The following is a 20298-nucleotide window of genomic DNA, read 5'->3' as shown; positions in this document are numbered from 1 at the left end:
CTTATAGCTCTCCAGTAGTTCTTTCTCTGGTAGTTTTTTTGGTGTAGTTTCATGGAGTCACCCCCTACAAATATGCAGTTTATTATTTACACTAACAAGGGCCCCTAATGAGGATGTCTGGAGCTTTTTCTCCTTGTAGCGGCTCCTTCTTTGGCAGTATGTCCCTCAAATTCCAGGCATCTCAAACTCCCTTAACTTTGATCCTTTTCTTTTAAGCTTGGGGAGACTCCCATCCTCTGCTTGGGTTCTTCCTCCCTGTCCTGGGAGCTTGTACATACTTTTAGGCGGGAAGCCAGCATGACCAGAGGACTCATCTCAATTGTTTCCCTTCTCTCAGGCATCACAGTCCTGTGTACCTGTTGTCCAATATCTGAAGAGTTGTTTCACAAATTGTATCCAGTATTATAAAAGTATATAATGGCAGAGTTATATATTTATTCCATCATGGTCAAAGCAGAGTTCTAGGAACCACTTTATAAACTTCTTGGGTTATCACAGAGTTAACAGTGCTGAGCACAAAGCAGAAAAAATAGAGAAAAAAAAATAAAAACAAGCAAAAAAAAAAAAAGAGAGAAATCCCATGGGTCTTCCCACCTAGGATGTTTTGCTGGTGTTCTGAGATAGAACATGACATTGAGATGGGGGTTTCTTGAAGGATCAGAGTCCTGGAAAGGTTGGATCTCTTCCTTTGGAAACAGAGTGTCATAGCTACGAGGTGTGGAAATCATTCTTCCTTTCCTCTGCAAGCTTCGAGGCCACAGGCTCAGTCACTGTCTCTAGGAATCACCATAAAAGATCCACAGAAGGCCAAGTTAATGAGGAATGCAGTCATGCCATGTGGGTGACTCTCTCCAGGAGTGACTAGTGATTGTGCAGCCTTTGAATTTATTCTATCTGCAGCTCACAAATGGCTCAGCAGTCGAGCAGAAAGATTGGCCAAGGGTTCTCACAGAGTTAGCTGAGCCAGTATGCTCACAGGAGTGAAAGATATTGGATTTGGAAAGGTAAGGGCAAAGGAGGCTCAGGAGGTGGCAGATGACTGCCAAACACAGGAAGACTTCAGAGCTGAAAAGTCAAAGAAAATAGGTTGGGACTGGCAGCACCATCATGGTTTCTATCATGTGCAGGATAATGGGGACAAAACATGAGATGGAGAAAGAAAGGGAAGATGAGCATATTGATCCATTTATTAAATATTTTAAGTGCCTACTGAAAATTTAGTGCCTTCACTGAAATATCTGTTGAGAACACATACATTGTAATTAACAAAGGGTCACGGGGAAGTGAAACCAGGGTGGACATGGAAAAATGAAAATCACCAAGATGCAGAGAGAGAATAGGATGCAGTGTGGAAACTACAAAGGGACGTCTGGCCTGATTGATTCCTGTGCTAATTACAGATAAAGAAACTGACCTTGAGGTGGCTTGCCTGCAATGACCAGGCCCTTCATCCTAGAGATGTCTCAAACCTTTATCAGTGTTTGGTCATCCACCAGCCTGGCTTCCAGGAGGCTGGTTCCCTGTGGCCAGACTTGGAGGGTCGTATGGCTATGATCCAAGCAGATACCTCAAGAGCTCATGTTTTCTATCTTGTCTTGTTCTGAGGACCTGGGTTCAGATGCTTGGGAGTCCCTTCAATGACTTTAATGTAGCTTTCACCCTTCTGTGATCCTGTAGCCTGGCTGCTGTGTAGGGATCATGGATCCAATGAACTTATAAATGGAGCAAACTCTATAGGGTTTACTGTGACACAATTCCTTGGCAAGAGCATGCCTCACAGAGCATTCGACTGAGGGCCAAGGGTGTGGGGTATTCATCCACCGATTAACATACCTCAGTGGCTGAGGGCATTAACACCCCACGCTTCCAGCCTGCCCCATGCAGGGACCAGCCTGCTTCTGTCACGGGAAAATTCCCTAGGCAGCAAGACATGGTTGCTGACAACACGTGTGGGGACTGCTGGTGATGTCCCGGCTGGGCCATAGCATTTGCTGCAACCGCCCAACCCAATAGTCAAGTTAACATGTATATGTCTCTCCTTTCCTTCATTCCTTTACTTATTCTTTTAATAGATATTTATTGAGTACCTACTATATGCTAGATACTATAGCATATAGAAGAACTGGAGATCCAGTTGTTAACAAGACAAGCTAGTCCCAGTTCTCAAGGAACATAACAATAAAAATAGCTCATGTTTACTACGTTGTAGATAGATAATCACACAGAGGCAGTGATAAAGCCAGAGAATTTTTGTACAGGCCAAAAACACAGCCCAGCAATCTTATGTTTCCCTCTCAGCTATTTCTCCCAGCTATTTCAGGCCTTCTCCATACTCTTCCAATCCCTTACCTGCTCACCAACTCTGCTGAGTTACACATCTACCTGTCCACCTTGCATTTCCATTTGGCTGTTCCCAGGTACCTCAGACATGGCGAGTCCCCCAAACCCACTCCCCTTCTTGTATTCCCTATCTGTGGAAATGGCATCACCATTCACTCAGTTGCCCTGAAATTCAGGTTTCATCTTTGTTTTCTCCCACTCTTATACCACAATCCCCTCATCCACAGTTACTAACAATGATATATTTATTGAGCACTCACTATATTTCAGGCACTGCTCCAAGCACCTCGCATATTATTATCTTAGTTAACTTTCACAACACCGAATGGTGTATACGCTCACTGTTCCCATTTTCCTATTGAGGAAATTGAGGCCAGGAGAGGGTAAGTGAGCCACAGCAGCCCAGCCAGTAAATGGTAGAGCCAGGACTGAACCACGCAGCCTGTCTCTGCAATCTGCTCTCTTAGTCATTACACCATAGCACCTCCCAGGCCAGGGGGAGAGATAGCCAGTAAACCAAGCGTTCTACAAATAATTATTTAATTACCCTGGTGATAAGTGATGTAAAGGAGAAGCTCAAGGAACTTTGTCTAAGACAGCTGGGAGACTCAGTCAGGGAAGGGAAGGGAAGTGTCCTTTATGCTGAGCCTTGTGGGGATCTGCTCACGATGTTGGCAAGAGGGAGTTACATTGGTGGAGGAGGGACAAATGTCCATCCCAGACTCAGAGATATTAGACTGTCCCGTTTGCACCCCACAAATGGTCAGCCACTTGTTTTCCTTAATGCACAGTATAATTCGATCCCCTTTAACTTGATTCTTTTCCATAGTGTTGACTGTCAGGAAGTTGCTCTGATTGCTTTCCTATGCCCTTGACCAAGGATTGGCAAACTTTTTCTGTAAAGGGCCAGATAGTAAACATTTTAGGCTCTACAGGCCAGTTGGTCTAGTGCAGCTACTCAATTCTGCCTTAGTGGCACAAAAGCAGCCATAGATGGTATGTAAACGAACCACTTTGGCTGTGTTCCAATAAAACTTAATTTATGGACACCGAGTTTTGAACTTCATTTACTTTTTACATGTCATTAAATATTATTCTCTTTTTTATTTTTCAATCATTTAAAAATCTAAAAGCCATTCTTAGCTCATAGGCTGGCCATATAAAAACAGGTTGGGGGCTGGATTTGGTGATCGGCTCTAGTTTGACAACGCTGCCCGAGACCAGATTTCCAGGTACCCTACAGACGTCTCTCCCCACTGCCTGCTCCATAACCACTACCCCAGTTAACATCAGCAAAAATCAAGCTCGTCACCCCAGTGAAATCAATTCCTTCTCCTGATATTCTGATTTCTAAATATTGAGATATCAGGAGAAGGAATTTCTCCTGGGATGTTGGGGTGGAAAAAAATGCACAAGAATCACTATTCTAGCTATACTAGGCCATCGTCACTTCTCAAACCTGCCAGGCACGTTCCTGTCTTTGCTTAGCTTCTGCTCCACCTCTCTCCTCCTCTTCTCTGCCAAACTTCTCCTAAGACTTGTGTCTACTCCCTGTCACTGTTTCATCACCTCCCACTCCTCACTACTCTCCCCCTGCAATCTGGCTTCCACCCCATCGCTTCACAAAAACAGCTCCCACAAAGGTCACCAATGACCTCAGTGCTGCTAAATCCAAAGGACATTCTTCAGTTCTCATCTTACTTGCAAGTGACCACTCTCTCCTTCTTGAAATACTCCTTCTCACCTTGGATGCCCTTTCTCTTTCTCCTTTGTGTACCTTCCCTCTGCTACCTGGCCCTGACCTGTTGGGATTCCTAAAAGCTGAATCCAGGGCCTGTTCATCTTCCCTCTCGAGCTACTCTCCTTGGGTAGTCATGTGTCTACAGCTCCCGTCCTGACCTCTCTCTTGGTGCAGTCCACCTATCCAGCTTTTTACCTGACATCTCTCAGGTGTCATAAAACAGCTCAAACTTTACATGTCCCAAACCAAAATCATCCATTGATCCACCCGGCCTTTCAGTTAATAAGGGGTTGCTGAGTACTTGCTATGTGCCGGACACTGTACTAGTTGCCAAGGACACAATTTTGAGTAAAAAGAGACAGAGTCCTGCCCTTGGGGGGCTTGTAGTTCACTGGGGTAGACACATACTGACCACACCGCCAAACTTCTGATTCCCCAGAGCTCATCTCTCTCTACCACTGTGGCCCAGAACCATTGTCCTTATCTTGGCAATTGGCATCGCTGTCTGTCCAGTTCTGAAAGCCAGAGATATTTATGACAGCTCCCTCTTCCTCGCCAAAGCCCTAAAGTCTAGCTTTCTGTCTTGTTGACTTACCCCTAGATATCTCAACATCATTTTCCTCATCCCAAGTACTACCCTCCCTATCCTGGCCACTGCCATATCTCTTGCTGGACTACCAGTTCATCTGCTCTGTCTCTAATACAGTCTCTACACTTCAGCCAGATAATCTTTCCAAAATTTAAACTCTCACTATGCCACCTCCTACTTCCCCTCCATAGAATGGCACCAGTTAAACTGTTTCTAAGACTGTCCATTGTTCTTACACTAAAGGGCAGGAGCTTCTCACCAAGATCCCCCAAGACCCTCCATGCCCCTGTTGGCCCCTTTGGGCTCATCTCCACGCACCATGCCCCTCGCACCATGCTCCAGCCTCCTGGACTGTTTCAGCCCCTTTTTCTCATCACACTTCCTTTTCACCTGGAAGCATGTCACTCCCTTCGTTGGGAATGCTGCAGTCCCCACGCACTGCCTGGATGTCTCTGACTCCCCCTTCAGATCATAGTTTCACCATCACTTCCTCAGCTAGGCCTTTCCCGACTTCTCTGCCAGGTCAGAAATTCCTGTTAGACCTCAGGCAGAACCCTGGACCACCCCTCATGGCATTGCCACACCGTGATTTACATATGAGAGTTTGATGTTTCAGTTAATAATTTGCCTGCCAGTAGCTCCCAGGGGTTAGGGAGTCTGTCTCTTTTTACTTAAAATTCTGTCATCAGCAACTAGCTCAGTGCCTGACAAAGGTAAGTGCCCAGTAACTTTTTGTTAATTGGGTGGATGGTTGGATGGATAGATGGATGAATGGATGGATGGATGGATAGATGGATGGATGGGTGGGTGGACGGATGGATGGATGGATGGATGAATGAATGCATGCATGCATGAATGCCATTACCCTGCCTGAAGCATTTTTCCTATCCACCTTTCAAGTCAGCTGAAATGCCACCTCCTACAGGAAGCCTCCTCTGACACTCTTGGTAGAAATTCACCTCCCTCCTGTGTCCCTGTGCTCTGTAACTCTGCGACTCTGCTGCAGCATCGATTGCTTGACCTTGTGTTACTGTGTTCACACTATTGGCCCTCTGGTTCGGTGTTCCCAGAGATCCAGGGCCAGTCTTGCTCCTCTTTATATCTCTCACTTGGCGTGGTGCCCTGGACATGGGAGGTGCTCAATAAATACTCACAGAATTGATTTCTTTACGTAGTCCAGGTCATCCTAACTCTTTGACAGCGATCCATCCTTGAAACATGATGTTGTAACCGCAGAGGGGAGGCAAGCGAGGGAAACTCTCTGCCACTTCCACCCTTGTTCGTTCGCTGTTTCCCTTTCCCTGAAGGTTACTCAGCCACCCAAAAAGCTTTTCTCTCCCAAGCTTACTTCAAGACTCAACGAAAGGTTTCTTTGTCCTCTCTCACTATTACTGTTTTGGGTTGTTGGTGGTTCAGCAAGTTTATTAACAAGTTTCTTCACTGCCCGGGGATCTATTTCATTCTGCCTGATGATTTGTTACATTTAATTTTTTAAAGTATTCCCTTACCTGTGTTTTTCTCAACAGCTGTGTTTACATGGCTTTAATTACTTCCTAATTGTCTCTATCCATTCCTCTTCCTTCATTTTTCTTGCTAAAGTCTGATGACTAAAACAGGAGCATAGTAACTCGGTCAGCTTCCTTTCTTCCCCATTGCCATGAAAGGGATTTGACAAACTTGGAATAGTTCATATGGCATACCTGTTTCCCAAGTTATAACTTTATTTAGAACATTTATGACATGATTTTATTTTAACACCCCTGGTGTTTTGCGATCTCAATTAAAGTCACTGATTACCTATTCCTACTTTGTTCCTTCTCCCTTCAGCCCTTTGATGTATACTCTTAGCTCCCATCTGTCTAGTGTTTGGGGAGAGTAGACTATTTTGTTTAATTGAATATTCTGGTTAGCTGAGTTACCATAATTGTTACACATGGACTCCCAATTTTCATAAAATTAAAAGCACAGTAAAATTTCCTTTGCTGTATTGCTAAGCCGATTATTTAAAACATGAGTGGTGCTTTCTTTCTCCATGCCAGATAGTATCTCAGAGGCTTACCACATTTAATCCTGATAGAAATCCTAGGAGCTGGTGTGGATGAGGAAACTTGCACAGAGATGCTCAGGAACCTGCCTGAAGGCCCCAGGGCCAGGAGTGGTGGAATCAGGATTCCTCACCCCAAGGCTCTCAAACGTCATGACCAAATTCTTGGTTTACCTTTCTCTGATGATCCAGAGAGCCCCTTCCTTATTTCCTCCAGGCTGTCACGAGGATACCACTTCTCACTGTGCTATAGCCCAGACAGATGGTGTAGGGGCTTTTACTGGACTGTCCTGTCTTCCTTCTTGCCCTCATGCATTATAAATAGGTTCTAAGATTCTGGGCTCAGAGGACTGTGGGAATGGAGAGACTGGTGCATTAAGAGTTTGTTTTAAATCTTAGTTCAAATCCCTTTTAAAAAAATTCTAAGAAACTAGGCTACACCTGATATGGGAGATCCAGATCAATCAGTCCATCAACAAATCTTTATTAAATGCCACTAAAATGCAAGGCCCCTTGCTCAGTGCTATGGGCAGCTCTCCGAGTAGCTCTGGTTTTTATAGTAGAATTGTGATTTGCAGTTTCTGATGAAAAGGACTATTTATGGCATGCCAGAGCTTATGGGGCTTATGGCTGTTAAGTCTGTTTAAGCCTGCAACTGAGATTGTGGCTTTTTCTTGGGGGAAAGAAGAAAACAAAACTGAATGCCCATCCCTCTGTTTGGAAGTGTGTAAGTTGAGCTCCTGTGTTATGGAACAGTGGGAACTGAACTGAAATTGGCTTCCCTGGGAAAAACAATAAACAGGAGGCCACTTGAGCTCACTGTTTCTGCAGGGAGGGTAAAGATGAGATTTTTAAAACAAGCCAACATTTTTGTGGTATGTCTCTAGCCTATTTTTTTTTTTTCAAATGACTCTGAACTTATCTTGCCATTTGGAAATGTTAACTTTGGAAAGGACATTAGCACAGGGACATGTGGGCTGGTCGAGAGTGTGAGGATTGCAGGGTAGGAGGGAAAGGAGGTGATGGGTTGTCGAAACCCGCAGGGCTGCCTGGAAATGCGATGTATGGACCAAGTTTTAAAGATAAATAAGGGGGAGTGGGACGGGGCATTGCACATGTAGAGAGATCCTGGGCAGGCCAGAAGGACATTTTGCTGGCAGGCAGATGACGAGCAGCAGAGTACCACTATGGGTAAGAGGAGGGTGGCAGATGCAGGGAGGTTCAGGACTTGTTTTATTTTTGAGACCCTACATCTCTAAGGATGGATCTGTAGATAAACTGTGAGGAGCTGTGCCTTGCTTTGCCTCCATCTTAGCTGTGTGATGGCTCGTCATATAGCATCATGGAATAGTAGTGTCAGAGTTCAGTCTGTGTGCTCTGGAGCTAGACTGCTTAGATCTGAATCCTTACCAGACATGTGACATGGGGCAAATGACTCAATCTCTTGTGTTTCAGTTTCTTCATCTGTAAAATGGGGATATCGATAGTACCTACTACAGAGGGATTTCAGGAGGATTGAATGAGATAATACATGGAAACTTTAGAACTTTGCTTGGTATGTAGCAAGTGCTTAAAAGAAGTGATTTATTGTTACTATAAGGAGCTCCACAGTGTGGCTGTGAGGGACAGATTTAGGAGACCAGGGCTAGGCAGGTTTAAGGACTTTTAGCTACCTGACAGAGGTTATTAGACACTAGATAGGACTGGGCAAAATGATACAAAGGCTCACTGTGATCATAGGTAGAAGATGATGATGGTGATGATGATGATGATGATGATTTTCACTCTCACTTGTCTTTTAGGAGGCATCACCATTATCTTTGATCATGAAATACAATTATATATAACACTGTATTCATACACAAAGAAATCAAGAAGAAAGACAAAAGAGATTTTAACTTCCAACAGAGTGGTCTAAATGTAGGTTAATTTCAGCTACTCATTTCAAACTGCTTTTATCTTTACAAAAATGAAGATGGAGGAAAGAAAATAGAGCAGCACAGGTGGCATTGCTGGAGAGTGATTACAACCAAGAAGAACAGAGGTTAGAATCTGAAAGACTTCTATAGAATACCCCAAACTCACATGTTTGTGTCTTTAAGGCTTGGATAAATGGTTGCTGTGCGATGCACTGTCGATGTAAATATGTATTTCAGTGGTCATTGTATCACATCTGCATGAGGTCTTCTGGGTTTGTGAGGGCTCATTGTTCATAAAGTCCCTCAGTCCTCAAGGGAAAGGTTTAGGAGCAGCATGAGTGGTCTTTTGTTGCGTGGAAAATGAGGTGTACTTCTCTGAGGACAAATTTCCTATGGCTTTGCTGACAGGTCAAGATGGATACTAGGAGGGACAAAGTTAGTCTGTGTATTTGATTTATGGAGCCAAAAGTAGAGGCTGACCTCAGCTGATGGGTAGTGTGGAGCTCTTAGGAGGTGCCAGGCTTTCTAGGGTTCTCAGTGCCTAGGTGTCGTTGGCTGCATACTTGCAGAGGTGGTACAGGGAGGCAGCCAGCTCCAAGAAGCCAGAGAGCTGCTGATCCCTCCCCAGAGGTTTAGAACATCTCCTAACCAGATCAGGAAAGGAACAATCAGATTCTGGTCAGGCTGTCCCCAGAGAGGCTGAGCGAAGCTGCAGACCTCAGGAAGAAGTGGAGGCTCATGGGAAAACAGACCTGCCAGAGACAACCCTGAAGCATCCATATTTCTGGCAATAGAACCTGGTCTAGAATGATGGTTATATGGAAACCCAGAAAGTGGAACCTCAGACTGTAGTTAGTGCTCGGGTCAATTGGTACAGTCTGTTCATTGTAGACATTTTATGTGGTGCTTTATAATCACAGCACCTGGAAATGGGTTGCTTCATTTATGGCCACCACCTACGATGTGAGGATGCCCTGGAGTTGTTCAGTGCACAGCCTGCACCTTACTGTGGTGGCCCTGATCCTTTAGGAGATTCTTTCTATATTTTGGGTGGAGGTTTAATAAATTAAACCTAATATAGAAATGATAAATACCCATCATTATACTCATCATTTTCTCTGTCTTCAGAAAGCTTGTAAAATTTACCAAAAGCAACCAGTTATGCCTTCTATTCACATCCATGGGTCGTAGACAACTATTTGTGTAGTGTATGTTTAGAGTGAATTTTTAGGTGGGGGAATTTTGTAATCATCTAGCCTATAATTGATATCTCAAGTGAGGTACTTTACCCCTGGGGAAATTTCTGTCTCTGGCCACAGCTCCGTCCACAGTGCTCACTGTCTCTTCCCATGGGTTGGTGGGGTTCTTTGATTCTCTCCATTTGGACCTCTCTGTTGTGGAGCACAGCAGTCTCAGAATGCCCCTGATGCAGCAGCTCGTGGCCAAGTAATTCACATGGATTTTCTCTATGGCTGTGAGATCAGTTCTACTTAATTTTTCTCCAGTTGTGTGGTAGGCCTGTGGCTCAGATGAGATTTGACCAGCACTGGATTTTCTCATCAGTCAGATAGGAAGCTGTGGCCAGGACATTTTCATTTTATTTTAGACCTTAGGCCATTAGGCTATTATTTATAAATTTGTCCTTGAACCAAACACTCACCTCTGATTTTTCAGATCTCAGAAGATAGCCCCCATTACTATGATTCCTCTTATAGAAACCCATCTAATTAGAGTTTGGCAAATTCTAAATACTTTGTTTTCTTCAGTCATAACTGGGCTTAGTCCCTCTGGCCTTGTTTCACTCAGTCCATCTTTCATCTCTTAAACCTTAGCCTCAGGTGGAAGCAGAGGAGAATTGTGGCAGTACCTGTAGGGGCCGGTGATTCAAGGCTGCCCAGCCATCCGTGGTGGGGACATGGGACTTTGGAAGAAATCTTTGGTCCCTCCTAGCCCCAGCATTTGAAGTGAACTCGGCTCCTGTACGTCCAGGGATCTGTGTTTTCATGTCTTTAAATAACTGCTCAGCTGCATGGGCTTGCTGCACAGGCACCGAAACAGTCTCATCTGGTGCCTTTGCTTTCTTTTGTATAATTAAAAAAAAAAAAAGCTTTAATGCCCTCCAAAGAAAAGTGCTGTAGAAATACAAGTCTTTCCTCTCACTTTCAGGAAATACATACAAGATTCAAGACTCACATTATTTCAGATGCTTGCATTCTTTTTCTAAATAAGGAAGTCTGTCAGGTTTCTTTTCTGTCCTTCTCAACTTAATTTGATCTCTTCATCAAAAAAACATTTCTTCCCACTTTTTATGTTAAACCTGGTGCTGCAGGTGTTTTGCCATTCAGAAGACACACAAACTGCCCCAAGAGGATACACTGTCAATAGAATAGCAATTATGGAACCAATAGGTAAAGAAAAGAAGAAACCTTTCTATCATATTGAAGTACAGGGTAATACCTTTTGGGAGCAATCATGAGTAAGATATAGAGGGAATGTCAGGTGTGTAAAGTGGGTGGGTGGAGAAGGGGAGCATAAGTTTGTTCTGTCAGCCCAAGCAGTCAGCCTGGAAGAGGGGGGCATTCCAACTGTATCGGACAATTGCCATTTTGGACAGTGGATTTCTCTCTTTCATTTACCATCTTGGAATCCAGTTGCTGTAGTTCCAGGTTAATCATTATTGGGAGTGGGAGCTGACATTCTGGTTACTAACTGGCAGCCAAAGCTCAAGACAGCTGTTTCCTTGCTGTCAGGTTCTATTGCACCCACATCAAGTTGGATGTGAAAATCCCAACAGGTATCAGTACAAAGCTGATGGTCTCTTTGTTATTCTTTGGGCTAATGTGAGAAAATGGAAGTCAGAAGACATGTAGGTAAATGTGCTCTGTAATCTCTGCTCCCTCTCTAAGCCCCACTAAAGTGATGGTAAAGAAATGTATAAACCTACAAGGACAAAGAAGAATGGAGAGAAAATGACATGACAAGAAAGAGTGACAAAATTTGGGGACATGAAAAGTGGAGAGTTGAGTACTGTCTTGGCAGGGTGGAGAATGACACTCGCAGAGGGAAAAGCTAAGAAGAAGCAAGCCAGCTCTCATCCAAGAATCGCAGGAAGGCTCAGACAGTTGGAGGCACCAACCAACCACCTCTCAAAAGCTGGGAGAGGGTTAGAGGGTTGGGCAGAAGGCCTCTTTTCCCAGTCCAAACAGCCATACAGCTGTTCCTCTCTGGCTCCAACAGGGAATCAGAGATTTAATCCCTGAGTAATTGAACCAGAGAGAGTTCAGATTAAGGGAATATCAGGAAATAGCAGAGGATAAATAATCCTGTGGGCAATAGGGGATACAGTCTGGGTCTCCTTCCTGGGTGGTTCCTAGGATGCTGATCTGTATATTTCCACTTTCTTCAAGCAGGGGATTAGAGGATTCTTCTAATCCTCTGTACTGGATTTCCCCAAGAGGAAAGAGGAAAGTCACATATTTTGACATGTGGGGAATCCCGTGATAAAATGGCTGGTCCCTACTTGATAACCCCACAGTGAAGTCACCTCCAATAAGACCTGCACTTGGCTGCCGAAACCCCTATCACTTTGTAGTGCCTTTTTCATATGTGAACAGACAGCCCAAGATCAGCGGGGAGAAATCACACCCTGGAATTGATAGCCTGAGAGAAAAGAGAATGTAGAATGGCTACAGACCAAGAGCTGGTTGTTACCAACGGGAAGGCAGCAGCAACAACGTAGTCAAAGAAATGGGTCAGGAGATAAAATTGAGGAAGTCGCAGAGAGTAGAACAAAAATAAGAAAATACCGAAAGTGGAGAAAATGACGTAAACATTAGAGGCTTCAACCAGGAGGTCCAGCATCTGACAGCCAAAAACCCTAAGAGAGGGTTTCTTAGGCTTTTTCTTTTGTGCCACACACCCCTCTGTGACCCCTCTGGTGAGTCCTACAGACCCCCTCTCAGAATGTTTTAAAGTATGTGAAATACATAGGAGTACCAAGGAAGTCGGTGACGCTTAACTACAGTCATTAAATGTTAGAAAGCAAATTAGTGATATGGTAATATATATGCTTCTTGTGAGCACATTAAAAACAAGCTCTAGTGGTGATTCTACTGTAATTTTGAAGTAGTGATGAGCATATATGATATTTCAAGATATCTGCTTCAATGTGATATGAACTGCTGGGCTGAGATAATTTTAGACAGAGCATCCTTAGGAGACAAAAGCCCAGGAAAGTTTCAGAGGGGCTTTCTTTTGCTGCCTGGAAATATATCCCTCATCTTGGTAACCCCCCTGCCCGAAGTTATTTCCATGTCCTCTCCAGCCCTTCCAAGAGCTCTTTCCAAGGGCCTTTGTCTTTGCTAGTGAAGGAAGCTGCAGATGTTCTTGTTTCTCCATGTGGCCCTGGTGCAGCTGTCAGTCATGGTGCCTGGCCTCTCTCATCACGCCGTTGGGCCCAGAATAGTGTCATTTCCCTGGGCACAGCAACTTGTCCAAGGGGTGGACACACAGAATCGAGGCCAACTGGGGGCCTCCCATGGAATCTTCTGATTGGAGGTGGAAGGCTAGATTTTCTTTGTCTTAAGTCATTAAGGGTTTATGTCTGGAGTTACCAGGAGCTTTTTTTTTTCTGACAGGTGGAAAGAAATTCTGTGGCGTAAAAGAGAATGGGATTAAGTAGAGACACAATGAAATTGAAATGGAGAGAAAGAGAAGGAGGAGAGAGAGGAGAGAAAGGTGTGATGTGAGATGAACATATCTGTAATTTTGAAGTAGTGATTCAAATGTCAGGAAGAGGGAAGGGAGGGTAGAGAGAGGAAGGAGGGGGAGGCGAGAAGAAAAGAGAGGCATTTTCTAGGTCGTTAGTGGGTTTGCACTTTCTGTCCTGGAGTTTTGGTTTCTGTAACTCTGCTTACCATTCTATTACCCACTCTAGTATCCTTCCCACCTATGAAAGCCAAGAATTCCCTTCTTGCTTAAGCCAGTTCGAGTTGACTTTCTGTGACTTGCAACCCAAAGGGTCCTGATGACACATCAGGGGCTGGCAGGCATTGTTGGGCATGATGATTTGCTTGTAGAAACCCCTTTTCTCCCTGCTGAGGCCTCTGCTGCCTTAGAGCACCCCCAGGCACCACCTGAGCTTCCCAACATCCTTCCTGATGCCCTCCTCAGGCACACTCTCCATAGAGCTATGCCCGGATCATCTCCTCTGATTCCAAACTGTCATTTGTTCATTTATTCAGCAAGTGTTTATTGAGCAGAACATGGTGGAAACATAGCAACCAGCAGAATGGAAAAAAAACATGTCTAACTAAGAATCAATGTTACAAGTCATTTATTTCTTAAAATAAATTAACTATGAGAGGCCAGAGGAAGAAATGACCATTGCGGGTGGGGTCAGGAAAGGCTCCACGGGGGAAGTAGATGGGCTGAGAGGTGAGTCTGGGACAATGGAATTGGAAAAAAAGATGGAAGTTCTATGGGAGGGTGTGGAAGCTCTAGGAAGAAGAGACCTAAACAACCACAGCTGAAAGCCAATCGTGCAAAGTGCCCTGGGAGGCTCAAACAAGGTGCTGGAGCAGCCCATCTTTTCATGGCTCTGCTGTTCAGTTGGGCCATTGGATAGTCCACTTTCAGTTGGAGTGTCGGTGCCTGGATACACATTGGTATCTTCGTGGTGTGAAGAGTTTTCAATCCTTTACCCAGAGGCCTAGCTAAGGCCTGAGGGGATGGGTGAACCTGTTGCCTTGGGAACCCAGGAGCTTTGTCACCACCATGCACAGTGCTCCTTTCACATCAAGGCTGGTGCTACCCCTGTGGCTGTGCTCGGCCTGGTGTGGGTGAGGGTAGATAGGCACTGGCTGTTGAATGAGGTGGTTGGCAACATGCCTGCCTTCCTGAGGAAGAAACCACCCTCTGCCCCTTCCCTTCCTCCAATTGGAATTTTCCATGAGAAGATAGAAGTTTGGCTTTCCTCCTTTGGTTCTACTACTGGTTACAATTTAATGGGCTGAAATGCATCGGCTTTCCCTAAGATAAGGAAGTGAATTGTATTTTTAGCTGGTTCTGAGGAGGAAAGATTCAACCTATTTTCTGTGTGTGTGTGTGTGTGCATGTGTGCATGTGTGTGTGCATGTGTGTGCATGTGTGTGTGTGCATGTGTGTGTGTCCCTAGAAATATTTCTCTATAAAATAATTTGATGCAGGTAGATCAGATCACTTTACCAACATCTCTTGAAACTAAAACCATCCTGAACAGAGTATTGAGGTTCTTTGTTATTCTTTTTTTAATCTGTTAGTCTTAGAGTTTCAACGAGATAATAAAAGCAGTTTTAAAGTGAATCATCAAACCCTTTTCCTTCAGTGCAGACCGAAACTATAGCAAATATGAGCCTGTCAAATATTCTCTTCCTGGATCTGGATTTCAAAGTCCTAGAAATTGGTTATTGTATGTCCTTGACTGAAAAGACGGGAGATGCTAGTGGGTATTAAAAGTAAAAATGCCTTTGATACCTAGCAGAAGGCCAACCTCTCCCAGAAAGTTTCCTGACCATGGCAGTCTTCCTTCACCCCTTTTTGAGAATCACATACAATAATGATGATGATGATGATGATGATAAATACAGTAGATTGGCAGCCCGTTAAGGACCAGGAGCTCTGTATGCAGTATCTCAATGAAATCCTTACAAAGGCCCCATGATGCAATAGTGATAATAATGATAATAATGTTACTGATAATGATGATGATGTTATTGATTGTGATGAAACTAAAGGCAGTTGATCATGAAGCTAAGAAAACTTAAGTTTAAATTTTAGAGTTTCTCACTTGTATAGCCCCCATTCAAGGACCTGGAAGAGGTCCTAATGATGTTTACCTGGTTATATATTTTGTAAATTTTGCAAAAGTAAAACCTTTTAAGTGCCGTCAGTTAAGACTGCTATCTCTTTTCATCTCCCCCGTCACCGTCCCCTTGATCTGGGGTATCTACGGGTTTCCTTAGGGTGCACCTAAGGGGAAGTTAAGTTGGGGATGCATTACCTTGGGTTTAGTGGGTGTATTTAAGAGATGTTCAGTTAATTCATAATCTAATTAAGTTGTGGCATCCAGGAATACTCTGTCCTCTGGCCAATGTAAAGAAACTGGGATAGTGAGGACAAGGAGTTCTAAGTGCTGACCCTTCAAAGGGCTTTTAAGATTAGTCACTTCACAAGAAAACCTGAAATACCCTGAAATCTTAGTTTATATGTAGAAGAGACTTATTTGAGGTCTTTTTGTATTTGACCACATCTTAAAAATTGGCATAGCAAGTTGTAAAGCTGGAAGAAACTTTTCTGAACTATCAAAAAGGAAAAAGAAAATTTCTCCAACTATGTTAGAGAGAAGGCTCAATTTTAGTTTTCTAGCTTCTGGATAGAAAATATCACACAATTATTGTTATATGAAGGGTAATTGAAAAGTGAAAAATGTAGGAAAAAGTATCATAAGGGTGTTATCAGTATCATTAGGCAGTTAGCTAACAAAAATATCATATTCTAGATTTTGTATTTGTCAGCTTTTAATAATTTTATAATTTGTTTTGGATTGATCTCTCGTTCTAAAGAATCATTTCTGTACCTAAGTTTGTATTCATTGTTCTGCATTCTTTTTCTTAAAGCGGGGGCCCTAGAATTGTGTAAGTATCAGGCCCCACAAAGCGTGGACTCAGCTCTGGAGGAAATTCAAGGAAGTCAGAGATAAGGCCTTTCTCCCCTTCATCTTTAGTCAAGCATTTGAGAAAATCAGTAGGCACTTTGTTCCTTAGATGTGTTCTATCACATTAATGGTGAGAAAGTGGATATTAAGACTTTCTGGTCATTAAGTTTCCATCACTCTGAATAGCAAAGCTATTTTAAATTTTAGTAGTTCTGGAAAAAATCTTTTTAGGGGGCTAGAGGGATTATATTCTGCCTGCTTCAATTGTCCACAAGTTGCTTCTTTTGTGGGATAAAGTTTGGATGCTGTCCAGCACTGTCCCATGCCTGCAAGGAGGAGAATTCACCATTTTCCCTAGACGGCCTCAGGGTATCAGTGGGAGAGAAATATGCCCCTTCATTGGTCACTGGGGAAGCCCTTTGGACACTTTGGTAAAGAAGACGGAGCATCCACATAGCAGGCAACACACATAGTTGTATACTATTCCAAACTGGTCTTACAGATATGGAGATTCCTGCACACGAGACATAAATATAAAGGAAAACAGTAGAAAGATTTGTCAAAAAATGTACTCCTCTATTATCAGTCACTGAAGATCCTTATACCAGAAGGTTTCTTGGTTTTAAGTAAACGCTCTTAAAACACGAATGCCTTTACTCTGGCTGTTATATGAAACAGTTTTCTCCAAGATTTTCCAAGGTATCTCTCAACTTAATGGTCTTCTTCCCCTAATTCAGAGAAAAACTGAAGTTACGCATGGAAATCTTAGTTTATCCTTGATAAATTTCTCTTACAAGTTTAGCAGCGGCAAATGGTTAGACATTAAGAGAGAAAATAGAAACTGGGACTTTTTGCTGTTTTCCCCATCACCTCATTGTGACACTCCAACCAGTGATTCCAAGTGGTTGCAAACATGAGAAAGGTGAGGCTTCTCATCTGTCCTGTCTCCCACTAACTCCCCATTCCATGTCACCAGTGAGTAAATGGCCCTTTTCATAATTCTGTGACTTAAGGCATTAATGACCGTATGTGATTAGACTGAATCATTTGGACAAAGCATATATCAAATAAATATCCAGAACCCCCTAAACAGGCAAATTTTAGTGGACAGACACCCGCTACTAAAGATTTTCATAATCGGCCTGTGATATAGAAATGCCATGTGTGTTCAGAAGCCCTTTTTCTCTCTGCAGGAGATATCATAAGGTGGTTAAGAACATGGACCCCTAACCAAATCTCCAGTCATTTAACTTGCTAGCGTTTGTCTTAAGAAAATTATCTTTCTGTGACTCAGTTTTCTCATACGTGAAATGGGTATAGTAATACTCTGCTAGTCGGCTGCTAGTTTGTTCTCAGATCCATCCTTGCACTTTGTTCGCTCTCCTCTGTATCACAAGGGAACTTTTTTCTCCAGGATCCTTTGGGCTTCCATGCAAGTTTTACTTTTTCTTCAGTTGTACACCTTGAAAGAAGATTGCTTGTAAATGAGGGCAGGAAGAAGAGACAGGCCAGGCCATTCTTCCCTCCCTCTTACTCTCTCTCTTTGCTTCCTGTAGAGTGCTGGTAATAGTTGTGTCTCCTCCATGGCTCTGTCGTCCACCGGATAGTCCTTCCCTCCAAGGTCTCTGCTCCTATGTGCAGTTCTTATGGTAGTTCTAGTTCTTGCCAACTTAAGGGCACTGGAAACACTACTTTCTCCTGCTGTCTCTCTAGCCCCAGGGTTGGCAGCAGCTTCCTGTTTTGGTTACTCTATGAGCTGCCTCACAGCCTCACATGTGGCCTCTCAGTGATTCTGTCACATGCATAACTAATGCCCTGTATTCATTTCCTTCTATTTGAAAGACCTAGAGTGGTTTCGACTTTCTCGGATGGACTCTGATGGTTACAGATACCACACCCACAGGGATATTGGGACGATTGAGTTAAGGTCTATAATTGTTTAGTATATGTCCTGGAACATAGCAAGTGCTTAATAAATGGTAGCTATCAACACTGACCTCAGCGATGATTCTGAGAGTGTATGGATTAGTATTTTTTTTTTTAAATCTTAGTGGTTACAAAGTGATATCACTTAAAGCAGAGAAATCTAAAATGGACACGCCTGCCAGGGAAGACTATTGAGTGTCTCTGGCTTGTGTGCAGTTTCCAGTTTCCATAGAAACCAAGCAAAGAAAATTCGCTAAAGGAAGCCTAGAAAATAACTAGATTCAGGTCTGCATGATTCTGTCTCAAACCCTTTAACACACAAGCAGACTCTTATCACTATTGTCTTATTGTCTCTTTAATATCTTTTTTTTCTTATGAGATGCAATAGACCCAGACTCTTTCTATGCAGAGGATGACACAAAGTATAGGATTTCTTTGCCACAGCACATTTCCTATCACATTCCCCAACAGCAGTGCTTCTGAGACTACTGTTACTGTGTTTATCTGCCAAATTGCTGGCTAAACCCAGCTCTTGCCATTCTGTGAATATTCAGAGGTTGTTTGTTGTCTGCTGTTAAGAAACGAGAACAAAGAACCAAAAATACTAGTTTAAGCAAAATCCTAGAATGGAGAGGGGCAAACTGAAATCCCAATTAACATTTTGGCAATGAGACCTCAGAATGGAAATATTAAATTCCCCTGCATGGGGAGGGGTAAGAATTCTTGGGTCATTTGATTACAGCCCCAATCCTTGGAATCCCTCTTTAGCCATCAAAACTGGTAGCAGGAATGAGAGAGACAGCTCTGAGTCAGACCTGCCAGAATTTGAATCGATAACCATGCAATCTCGCTTCAATTTCCAGGCAATTTTAATCTTATCTTTAAAATGCCTTTGAGAAGGGAGAAATGGAATGGGAAGGGAATGCAAGCATCTAGAATACCAAGGTGAACTTCACCACTTTTTTTTTTGTGCAAAATGAGGCTTGCAGGTGTCCATGAGAGGACTCCTTGGAGTGCTGGGGAGGCTGGGCTCAGTTATGGCTCCTCTGAACACAATGGTCTCCCTTGAATGGGTCACCATTGTTAAGTGCTTAGCACAGAGAAAATAAAAATGAGCATAGGAGATAAGTCCCTGCGCAATAGTAAGAAACATATATATTGTTCTCTGCCCCTGGTTCTTGACGCAGAGCTCCTGAAACCCTTCTAAGTAGGGGGTGCTAGGAGAAACTTTTGTTCTGACATTTTGTATTTGACCCTGGTTCCTGACACACAGCTTCTAGGACCTTTGTAATTTCCTAATGATAGGAGCATCTGATACTGAGCTCCTAAATCCCTTGGAATTTCCTGGGTGAAAAGAATAACTTTTGTCCTAATGAGATTACCTTGCTGGGCTCCTGGATAGCTCTAGAATGGGGTTTGCTTACCACAAAGACCAAGCCATGATTAGAATCTTAGAGCTTCCAGCTTCCTTCTCCCATTTGCCAGGGAAGAGGGAGGGGAAAGGGGCTGGAAATGGAGTTAATAATTGAGCATGCGTATGTGATGAAGCCTACATAAAAAATCCCCATAGTACTGGGTTTCAGAGAGCTCTCGGATTCGTGAACACCTCCACATACCAGGAATGTAGCACACCCGAACTCCATGGGGACAGAAACTCCTGCACTTGGGACGCTTCCAGACCTCACCCTATGTATCTCGTCATCTGGTTGTTTATCTGTATTCTTTATCATATCCTTTATTATATAATAAATGGGTACACATAAGTAAGTATTTCCCTGAGTTGTATGAACTGTTCTAGCAAATGATGTAATCTGAGGAGAGGGCCGTGAGAATCTCATTTGTAGTCAAGTTGGACAGAATTCGTGGTTAACTTAGGGACCTGCTACTTCCAATTGGCATCTGATTAGGGAGCAGTCTTGTGGGACTGAGCCCTTAACCTTTGGTGTCTGCACTAACTCCTGTTAGTGTCAGAATTGAATTGAGTGTAGGATACTCTGTGTCACAGAGAATTGGTGTGGGGAACCATCCAGTTGCTGGTTTCAGAAA

Source organism: Pteropus medius, unplaced genomic scaffold (assembly GCF_902729225.1).
Source record: "Pteropus medius unplaced genomic scaffold, Ma_sr-lr_union100, whole genome shotgun sequence".
Taxonomy (NCBI): domain Eukaryota; kingdom Metazoa; phylum Chordata; class Mammalia; order Chiroptera; family Pteropodidae; genus Pteropus; species Pteropus medius.
This window is presented reverse-complemented; position numbering follows the sequence as displayed.